At 44.8% G+C, this 10,671-nt stretch overlaps 1 protein-coding gene across 1 annotated transcript in view; it reads left to right on the top strand.

The window, feature by feature from the left end:
- Window positions 1-10,671, top strand: part of LOC103594915 (serine/threonine-protein phosphatase 2A 55 kDa regulatory subunit B beta isoform-like) — a 238,037-nt gene that overhangs the window by 211,900 nt on the left and 15,466 nt on the right. The gene's annotated exons all lie outside the window — the stretch shown is intronic.

Genomic DNA, 10,671 nt, shown 5'->3' on the forward strand with positions numbered 1-10,671 from the left:
GCCATGAAAACCATCTTTGCTGCATTGGGTTTTAAATACACACACACACACACACACACACACACACACACACACACACACACACACACACACATACACACACATTTATATAAATTCCCAGGCAGTTTTTATGGGTTGTGGGTTATTCTTGCATCTAACAATAGGGGATAAATCTTTCAAATATACAAGTATATGACGGTACTTCAAAAAGTTTATGGAAAGATTAGTATTTTAATTCTACTTTCCCATGAACTTTTTGAAATACCCTCATATGTATTATATATGTATTTTATATGTGTGTATGTATGTATACTAAATATTTTTTAAACCAAAACATCTTGACGAACTGGACCTTTCGGCTGCCAATTGTGGAAGTTGATACTGGGTTTCTTCTATTCACTCTAGATCTAAACTTTGTTCCAGAAGAGTTTACTTAAGAGCTGGGTTTCTCAACCTTGGAACTGTTGACGTTTTAGGCTGAATAATTCTTTGTTCCAGGGGGAGCTGTCCTGTGCATCATAGTGCAGTTAGCAGCATTCCTGGCTTCTACCCACTAATGCCAGTAACATCCCCTCAGTTATGGGAACCAAAAATCTTTCCAGATACTACCAAATAGCAAAATTGCTCCCAGTGAGAAGCGCTGATTTAGAGAATGGGATGCTTACGGCCCTTATGGCCCTTACTGTCACTTTTTAAAAAAACAACTTACCTAATTCTCCAATCTAAATTAGGAGTCATTTTCTCTCATGGAACAATATACATCTTTACAGCATCAGTGACAGTTTATGAGAATTCACTTACCTTGAGACATTAGTGTCTTTCTTCTCTATTAGACTTTAAGCTCTACAACTTAATCTCTTTTGTTCACTTGTATCACCTAGTGCAGTGATTGGCACCTAATAAATGTTTGCCAAATGAAAGAACATAATTCTAAGGTATTCAATAACCTGAAGCACAAAGCCTGACTTGGTCCAAAGGGGTTTTTTTCTTTCAGGCTTATTTCAGTCTAAATGACAAAGCCAGTAAGAGAAGAAATTAGGGACATATTGAAGCTGGTGAAGGGTGTGAGCAGGGAAATCTAAAAGTTATATTATTTGGAGAGGATTCCCAAGTGGTTTTGGCGGGGTGCTGTTGAGTGGCAGTTTCATTCTGGAAACAACAGCTCTGATATGTCACTGTAGACTGAAGCCAACCTATCACTCCTGCTTTCTGAGCTCCATCCACCATTGATCCATGGACGAAACAAGTTTTTTGACCAGAGTGAGGTTTAATGCTCCATTAATTCTCTGAGGGAAAATGCCCCAGGACCAGGAGAGATGTGCCTATAGAAAATAAACCTCAGTACAGATAGCACAAGAGGCTTTTAAATGCTCCTTTTCGTGTTTTTAAAAAATGGAATTAAGATGCATATTTTATAAAATGAAAAATGACTGGCATTCTTCCCTCTGAAAATGAAAAGTAATTTAATTTGTTAGTGGTTTATTTTATTTGACAGTCTTTGTACATACTCGATTTGGTTTGTTACACTGAATTACCCTTTAATAATGGGTACAATAATGCCAGACTCTGCCCCCCAGGTTGGTTTGATAATTGGATGAGCATCATATTGTTCAAGGTTTTCATGACGATGCGGACAGAAGCTATTTGCAAAACTCCTAAGCAGGAGAGCTTTCAGCTTTTTTTTTTTTTTTCCTGGTGAAGTTAATTGCTACCTAGTGACTGATCATTCCACTAGCCCCTTTTCCTGATAATACTAACTTCTCTAATGACTGAATTCCCAGGGTGGATGGAAGGGATGCTAAAACCTTATAGCCAATAGAAAAGGTCAGGAAATCTTCCCTAGGGAATCTCTCAGACTGGACCATTTTTCTACAATTGGAAGTAAGTAAGACTGCTAATGATAGCTACCAAAGAGGCTGGAGCCAGACCACCAGAGTTCAAGGGCAACTTCACCACTTAGTGATTGTATGACCTTGGGCAAGCCTCAAGACCTCTCTTGCTTCGGGATCTACATCCGAAGAAAAGGTCAGGAAATCTTCCCTAGGGAATCTCTCAGACTGGACCATTTTTCTACAATTGGAAGTAAGTAAGACTGTTAATGATAGCTACCAAAGAGGCTGGAGCCAGACCACCAGAGTTCAAAGGCAACTTCACCCCTTAGTGATTGTATGACCTTGGGCAAGCCTCAAGACCTCTCTTGCTTCGGGATCTACATCCGTAAAGTGAGAATGATTTTAGTACCTACCTTGTAAGGTCACTGTGAAGATTCAGTAACACGGTGTGCGTGAAGTCTTAACACAATCCTGATGCACAGCAAGTTCTCCATAAATATTTCCTTGTTAGATGGTGTGTATCAGGCCCTGTGCTAAGTCTTCTCAACAACACTACTGACAGGTTGCTACCCCTAACATTTCAGAAGGGAACACTAATATCAAGAAAGATTAAGTAACAAGCCCAAGGCTGGTAATGGCACAGCCAGAATTAAAGCCTGGGTCTGCATGACTCCAAAAATCCTCTTACACCATACGACTTCAAAGTTTGTGCTTGTGTACCCCCTAGAAGGATTTTGGAAAGGTATGTGCTTTCCTGAGCATTTTTAAGTAGAAAACTAAGCATTTCCATTATAATGTTAAATAATTGCAGAAAATGTGATTTCAGGAGAATTTTAAACATTGCCAGTTTAAAATAAAACTGTTATATCACCTCTTTAATTCATCCAATGGAATTTAAATACCATTGTAACTGGATACCCACCAATACCCACTAAAAGAATATCTGAACGAGTTCTTCTTTAAAAGTCAGAAACTTTATGTTGTTCTTTTTTCTTCTTTAAACATCTCTTTTCACTGCACTTCCCCCAAATAAGTGTTAAAAGTCTTTTTTGATCATTTCTACACCAAACATAGATATAGATAGATTTTCCCTCTATGAATATTTTATTGTCTAAGAGTTTAAAATTCTCATCTGGATCTAATTATTGCTATGATTATTAATAGAACACAATTCACCAAAACAACATAACCACGTTAATTCCAACAAAAAATGATTATATGTAAAAAGTAAAATTTTATTAGAAGTGCATATTAGAATAAGCTGGGGTAAGCATTTATGGGACCCTGATTAAAGGTATTGTCCAATTGCCCCTCCCAGAAGCATTTCTGTCTTGCATAGTACACCTTAGTAAGCTCCAGCATGGGTGAAGGTATGCCTTCCTTGTCTTTCTTCTGCAAAAGGAAGGAGCCCCTACACTGTGTTATCTCCTGAGATGATCTGATTTTAGCAAGGAAAATACATGGAAGTTAGGGATAAGGAAACAGTTTCCTTTAAGATTGTTCCACAGAGTTCTTAAAGTCATCACCCACTCCTAGGGGCACAGTCCCCTCATTGAAGTTCGCTGCTCTGTACCACCAAGCTGTATGGCTTTGGAATAAGGATGTTTAAAGTAGGATCCAATGGCTCTCCCATTCTCAAGATCACCCACTCCCTCTTCCTTGAAAATGAAGCCTGCTCTTTAGCTTTATTCCAAACTTATGGTAATGATTACTGCAGAGTCACAAAGGATGTTTCTTGAAGGAAGCCCAGTGTAAAGTCAAGGTGGTAGACTTGAAGTGAGGCTGGATCTGGACTCCCCGCACCTCTCTGACAGATTTACCGTTTAGTGCCTCTAGATGGGGTAGCAGATTCACTCCAGATTCTCCACTGAGCCTCACACCTCTGGAGCCTGAACACCAGGGTCAGGGTTTCCTTACACCAAGGATGAGGTGGACCCCCAGGACTTCAGCTCTCATCGTTTCTTGTCTAAATAAGACAGCCTTGGCTTCAGCTTCCCAAAAGGGCTGGCTTTGAACAAGAAAAAGGGTAAGGGGTGTGCATTGTCTGCATCCTCTAAGCTTCTTAAGGATGTTCTGTGTGGTGAATCATAGTAAATGCTAAATAAATGCTCATTGAAGGCTTTATCTGGGGTCATTCTTTGGTCATAACATTCGTTTATGCACTTCCTTACTACTGACCTAATGAAATATGTATGTATATATAAGTGAAAGTGCCATATACATATATTTGGGGGAAGGGGAGGAAATATCTACTGAACATTAAGGAGAAGATATGGACAAGCATGGATTTAAACTGATAGCAATTTTTCGAAAGCCCACATAATGTTGATTATGTTGAATGTACTTAACAAGCAAGGGTATTCCAAGGTTTGTCTGCTCAACTCAGTGAGATCTGACCTTGGGTTACTGAACAGCTAGAATTTACTAATATCCCTGTGCAAATAGACATCTCTTTCTCTCCCTTCTCCATGACTTCATCTTCTTTTTGTCTTTTATCTCCTATCTGGCCATCTCTTCTCCCTCAGAGTCTTGCCTTGAATCTGTCAATCTACTGGGGTGCTAGAGGTTGCCATGGTAAACACAGCTGTTGTTTTTTCTCTGTGAAAAATCTGCTCATAAAGGTACAGGGAGTCCTCCCTCTAACCTCTCCCTGCTGTGCGTTTTCACAGATGTCTTTAAAGTGGGGGCCTCAGGGGCTTCCTGTTTTCCCGGCTCTACTCGGCTTTCACTGTGCGTCTGTGAAGCAGGGCATCATGACCCGCCAACCCCCACTTAGGTGCTGCAGAAGATTGTGAAGAATCGCTCTCATGGTCACCAAATAAGCCAAATGACAGCAACATTCATTTTGTTAGTAAATGGATTCTGGAAGTGAAAGATGATCTGATATTTCCCAAGAGGAGAGACAGGAAAGATGATGAGAAAGAAGCTGGGGAGGAAGACTGAAGGAGAGGTGGGCAGAGACAGAAGGAATGGAGGAGCAGAGGATCTTTTAACAGAAAGGGGAGCCCTGAGATTCCCTCCACCTCGTAGTGGAACCTGTGATCCAGCCCTGACTGCTGGTCCAGCGACATCTGCTCCTGCTCCCTTCCTTACCACGCCTCTCTAGCCACACGGCTGCTCACTGTTTCTCTTGTACTCTAAGCTCTCCAGCCTCAGTGCCTTTGCACCTGCTCTTCTCCCCACCAGAAATGCTCTCCCCAGAAAGCCACTTGGCTCCCTCACTCACTTCATTTGGGTTTCTGCTCAAATATCACCTCCTCAGCGAGGACTTTCATGACCACCCCACATCAAATAGCAAACTCCCCACTTGCTATCCCTTACCCAACTCAGGTTCTCTTCACATACACACGAAAACTTACACCCCACAAGAATAGGGCTCACTGTTGTGTCCCAAGTCGCTAGAACATGTCTGATGTAGTAAGTATGTGTTGAGTGAATAATCACGTCACTGGCCCCACTCCCAGAAGCACGCAGACTCACGCGCCTGCACACACAACTTTTGCCCTCTGGCCTCTGTGCTTTGCACATTGCTGGTCCTTGTGACTGGTGCACGGTTCCCTCTCCTCAGCACCCCCCACTCCTGCCTGGTGGACTCTCATTCGCGCTTCGAGCCCCGTCTACCTGATTAGTCCTCTTCTTTCTGAGGTCTGCCTTGACCTCCGCAAGCAGACATAGCACTGCTTCGGTTGTTAGTACCTGGACAGTGCCTACTGACCTCCCTGACAGCATGATCTGCCTCATGAAATGTCTCTTTACCTGTCTCTCCCAAGTGTGTGCTTGGGGACTGAGTGTGTTTTTCCGGGGCCTGGAATTTGGAGTGACTAAGGGCTTAGACTCCTGAATCAAGGAATGCCAGACATGAGTACTTGCTCTGCCTCAGACTAGCTGTGTGACTTTAGACAAATCACTTAACCTTTCTGTGCCTCAGCTACCTCATCTGTGCAATAGCGATCATAATATCTAGCAAGCTGAATCACAGGATAGTGATGAGAATTCACTGATGAATTACATAAGAGTTTAAAGCATTCTAAGCAGTCAGTTGGGTAAGAGGATAGAATGCAAGGTATGCTGAGGTGGGGTGGTTGTGGAAGGCCACTCCAAGGGGGTGACATTTGAGCAGTGACCCAGATGAGGGAGGGAGCCATGTAGGTCCTGGGAGGGGAAGAGCATCCCAGTACTAGCACTACTGAAATGTATCTCTGCACGCTTTATTGCAGGTTAGACTGCTCGGCTGCCCTTTTGGGCTCCAGGATATTATTCAGTTGAAGTTCTAGCATGATGCCAGGTGTACAGGCAAGACACAGGGCAGGGGTGCTTGTCCTTTGGAATCAGCCTCAAGAGTATGGTTGAAATTCTAGCATGATGCCAGGTGTACAGGCAAGACACAGGGCAGGGGTGCTTGTCCTTTGGAATCAGCCTCAAGAGTATGAGCTGAAACTAAATCAGGATCATGGGGAAAGGGACACCTTAGGGAGGGACATCACTGAATTCCAGCAGCCCAATCCAAACCCACCACTGACGGCTGAGGACTGGCCCTGTCCACAAGCCCCACCCTTGTCTCAGAGTTGATTCTAGCCTCATCAATGACTCTGCCAAGACGGCTTGGACTAGAGGCTTTGGACTGAATTAAAAGGTCCCGGACTGATCCTGGGTTTTGTCTGGTTCTGGTTTTGTCTTTGGCAACAAGGGGGCTCTGTTCCTGTGGAGAATGGCTCAGACAGATGGGGGACCCGTTACAGGATGACCAGGGACAGGGCGCTTCACCTCTCGCCTCTCAATTTCCTCACTGCAGATTTCAGGAACGTCCCAGGCTATTTGTTTTCAAACTTCCCTTATCCACAGAAACAGTTCTTTAAGCAGGATTATTATTGAGAATCCAAGCGTATATTACCAAGAGTCACGAAGCGGGTGAGGCCTAGACACCATGGCCACCCTCTGTGTCCACCCCGCCTCCCCCCACCACACATGCACAGGCGATGGCCCAGGAAGAGGCTCTAAGGACCCTTCCAAGCCAATGTTCCTTGTTTCAGTGTCACATCTGTACAGCAGAGTCTTTCCAAAGTGATAGGCTGAACCACATGAAATTAGTGATATTTGATAATTTTTGACATGCAAAACTGGCCGTTTCATGTTTCAGTATAATAGTTTTGTTTGCAACAGTGGCTGAGTGTGCTCACTCAGTAACCATATTGCCTGGGTCAGATCCCAACTCCTCAGCCTATTCTCAGTATGGCATTCGACAGGATTTTACCTGTAGAATGGGGCCAGCAGAAGACTCTTCCTTGCAAGATTGGCTGCCGAGAGGGCGGAATGAGATAATGCCGTGGAGTAAGGTGGGGCCGGGGTGGGGGGCTCTAAACACATACTGTGGAACAAGGATGGGAAGCTCTCCATGAATGTTTTCCCAAGAAAGCCCTAACGATTGCCTGGGGTCCTAACTCAGGGGACGGTGTCCAATTCTTCTCCCCGCCTGGCCCCAAAAGGAGCACATGGCCAGAGCAGATGGGAAACACAGCCCCACCATGGTTCCCTAATCGGTCCATGCTGTCCAGCTTGACCTGCCAAACTTCCCTCTTTCTTCTCATAAGGGGAATCACTGGGCAGCAGACAAGCCTTTATCTAGGCCCAGGACTGATATTAGGATACCGTGAGTGACATTCAGCCCCTCCCCCACCCCACCTTATCTGGACAAAGCATCAGAGGCCCCATCCCCAGAGACCTACGTGGAGCCCTTCCCCACTAAGTGGAACATCATGGAACATGTCAGCCTGAATTAGCAGTGGGCTGGTCACATCAGCTGAAGCTCTGGGCTGGCGGCTCCCCCATTGTAATGCCTCTCTTGATCCTGGCTGTCACACTGCCTTCCATGTCACCGCAGCCACTGAAAACCTCTGCAGAAGATGTGCAGTAATGAAGGAGTTCTGGGGGAGTTTAGGAGGAGTCGTGGGAAGGCTTGCTGATTCCGTTTCAAGCTCTGGTTGGAAAGGTCCTTTCTGAGAAACTGTAAAAGCATGGCACATGTTTCTGAAAGCACCAGAATAGACACCCTGTTCATGAATGCTTGCAACATCTAATTGAGGCTTCTTAACCACAGCTCTACCATGACTACCACTGCTATTATTGCTACCAATAGTACTGGTAACCATATTGCCTGGGTCAGATCCCAACTCCTCAGCCTATTCTCAGTATGGCATTGGACAGGATTTTACCTGTAGAATGGGGCCAGCAGAAGACTCTTCCTTGCAAGACTGGCTGCCGAGAGGGCGGAATGAGATAATGCCGTGGAGTAAGGTGGGGCCGGGGTGGGGGGCTTTAAACACATACTGTGGAACAAGCATGGGAAGCTCTCCATGAATGTTTTCCCAAGAAAGCCCTAACGATTGCCTGGGGTCCTAACTCAGGGGACGGTGTCCAATTCTTCTCCCTGCCTAGCCCCAAAAGGAGCACGTGGCCAGAGCAGATGGGAAACACAGTCCCACCATGGTTCCCTAATCGGTCCATGCTGTCCAGCTTGACCTGCCAAACTTCCCTCTTTCTTCTCATAAGGAGAATCACTGGGCAGCAGACAAGCCTTTATCTAGGCCCAGGACTGATATTGGGATACCGTGATTGACATTCAGCCCCTCCCCCACCCCACCTTCTCTGGACAAAGCATCAGAGGCCCCATCCCCAGAGACCTACGTGGAGCCCTTCCCCACTAAGTGGAACATCATGGAACATGTCAGCCTGAATTAGCAGTGGGCTGGTCACATCAGCTGAAGCTCTGGGCTGGCGGCTCCCCCATTGTAATGCCTCTCTTGATCCTGGCTGTCACACTGCCTTCCATGTCACCGCAGCCACTGAAAACCTCTGCAGAAGATGTGCAGTAATGAAGGAGTTCTGGGGGAGTTTAGGAGGAGTCGTGGGAAGGCTTGCTGATTCCGTTTCAAGCTCTGGTTGGAAATGTCCTTTCTGAGAAACTGTAAAAGCATGGCACATGTTTCTGAAAGCACCAGAATAGACACCCTGTTCATGAATGCTTGCAACATCTAATTGAGGCTTCTTAACCATCGTATAACTTCGTATAATGTATGCTATACGAAGTTATTACGTCCATCCACCATTGATCCATGGTGGGTGGACCATGGGTTCAAGTCCTGCCTATGCCTCCTAGAGCTGGGTGACCCCAGGCCAGTGACAGCCTCTCTGCACCTGAGTTTTCTCTATAATAGTACTTTGTATTAGTACCTATTTCACACAGTTGCTGTATGCAGAATGCTTGATATAGAGTAAATGCCCAATAAATATTTCAGGATAGTTCCTAAGGGCAAAATCACCTTTCTTTTCATTACAAAGCTGTAACTCAGGTATGCCCTTAATTGGTATTCAATAGTTTCTCACCATCCCTTTAAAAATTCTACCTTGTTAGTCCTCTAACTTATTCTCCATTCTGCATCTGGAGTGATCTGATCAAAACTTGAACTTGATCATATCAGTCATTGCAAATCTTTTCATTTTTTTCTATTTCTCTTGGGATAATGGTAAAATTCGTTCTTGCCTTCTACCTACCCTGTCACCTCATCTCCCACAATAGTTCCCGTCACTATCTCTGTCTCAGCTACACTGACCTATTGGTCCTTCACTCTTGCCTGTCTCACCCCCCCCCCCACCATGCCACAGGACCTTTGCACATGCTATTTCTCTTACTGGAGCATTCTTCCCTCCTCTCCTGGCCTTGTTAAACCCCTACTCATTCTTCACATACCAACTCATTGATACGTTCTCTGGAAAGCCTCTCCAGATCTCCATGACCAGGTTAAATCTCCCTTGGCACTCAATCCTCTTTGGGGCACTTACCGCATTTCATTATGAGATGATATAATTCACATCTGTCTGTCTCCCTCATCTGTATCCACTATTTGATGGCAGGACCTGTGTTTGGTTTTTTTCTCCAGCTGAGCCCCCCTGGACTGTATTAGAAATGTTGCTGAAAAAGTGAATGGGAGGGTAAACTGGAGGGCAAATGATCTCAACAAATCCCCAAAACCACCCTTCATGATAATGAGGGCAGAGCGGTTTGGGCCACTGTTTTTCAGATAGTGTGACCAGAGCTCAGGAAGAGCAGGTTAGTTGCCTAGGGTCTCACAGCCTGGCAGTTGGTGGTGAATCTGTGATCAGAACCCAGGTCTCCCAGTCCTGCCATCCCCAGGCTTGTGCTACAGACCCGTTACCCATCACTGGGGTGGGGGACCACAAAGGCTTTTCCTCGCTTCCCTTTCCTGGTATTCCCCTGATTCTTCCTTCATTCTCATCTCAAGCCACCTCTGGTTCCCGGGAGACCCAGCATCACATCTGTCTAGAACTCTATGTTTCCTCTGAATCATTCATTTAATTAAAAAAAAAAAAAACTCCCTCAAAGGTGAGCAAAATTCCCTCAAGACTGAGCTGGGATAATTCTGTTTTCTGAAAGGTTGTATTATTGAGGTGACTGCACTTCACAAAATTTGACCTTTGTTTTTACCTCCTGCTCCTTACCACCTGGGTTGAAACCAATCCGAAAGCTGAAGTCTTTATCTACCACCTGGTATCAAATCAGTCGGGGATCGGTTGCAAGAGATGATTTGCTTGAAAAGAAAATAGCTTTTGGTCCTTTTATTTCCTTGCTTTTATTAAGGGACTGCACCTGTGTTGTGTGATGTTTGGTTTTGCTTTTATTTTTCTTTTTGTCTGTCCCCTCTCAGGCCTTTGTATTCTTACTTTCTTAGGAGCCAGTCCACCCAGAATTCAAAAATGCAGCCAGAAGTGATGGTTACTTGTTCATATTTTCCAGATAGAGATTCATGCATTTGAAACTATTTAA

Source organism: Galeopterus variegatus, unplaced genomic scaffold (assembly GCF_000696425.1).
Source record: "Galeopterus variegatus unplaced genomic scaffold, G_variegatus-3.0.2 Scaffold1644, whole genome shotgun sequence".
NCBI classification, from domain to species: Eukaryota; Metazoa; Chordata; class Mammalia; order Dermoptera; family Cynocephalidae; genus Galeopterus; species Galeopterus variegatus.